The following is a 401-nucleotide window of genomic DNA, read 5'->3' as shown; positions in this document are numbered from 1 at the left end:
CAAAAGAAGAAAAAGAAAAGAGCGATTGGGCCAGGTAAGTTTAATGAATTTCAGGCCCAGGCCCAGACTGATTTTAGTGATTTTTAGACTCGATTGCTTTATTATCCACCACGTCNTGACAAGGGCAAGGGTATTGCTGAAGAATACCTTCCTCAACATGCTGCTGAGACTCCACCGTTGAGTCAAAAAGAAGCCGAAGCATCCGGCGAGCATGTGCTCCCATCCAGCGAGCACGTGCTTTCGACTCCCGATCAGACCGTTCCTACTGAGGTACCTCCTGCATGCGTGTACACCCCTAGGGTTCCTTACCCAGTTCCTCCTAAGAAATCTCGCAAGGATTTGGAGGATGCAAAGTGCAAGGAGATGTTGAGAGAATTGACGGTAAAACTACCCCTAGCTGA

The sequence above is a fragment of the Camelina sativa genome, chromosome 14 (assembly GCF_000633955.1).
Source record: "Camelina sativa cultivar DH55 chromosome 14, Cs, whole genome shotgun sequence".
Classification (NCBI taxonomy): Eukaryota; Viridiplantae; Streptophyta; class Magnoliopsida; order Brassicales; family Brassicaceae; genus Camelina; species Camelina sativa.
Note: the sequence above shows the minus strand (reverse complement) of the source record.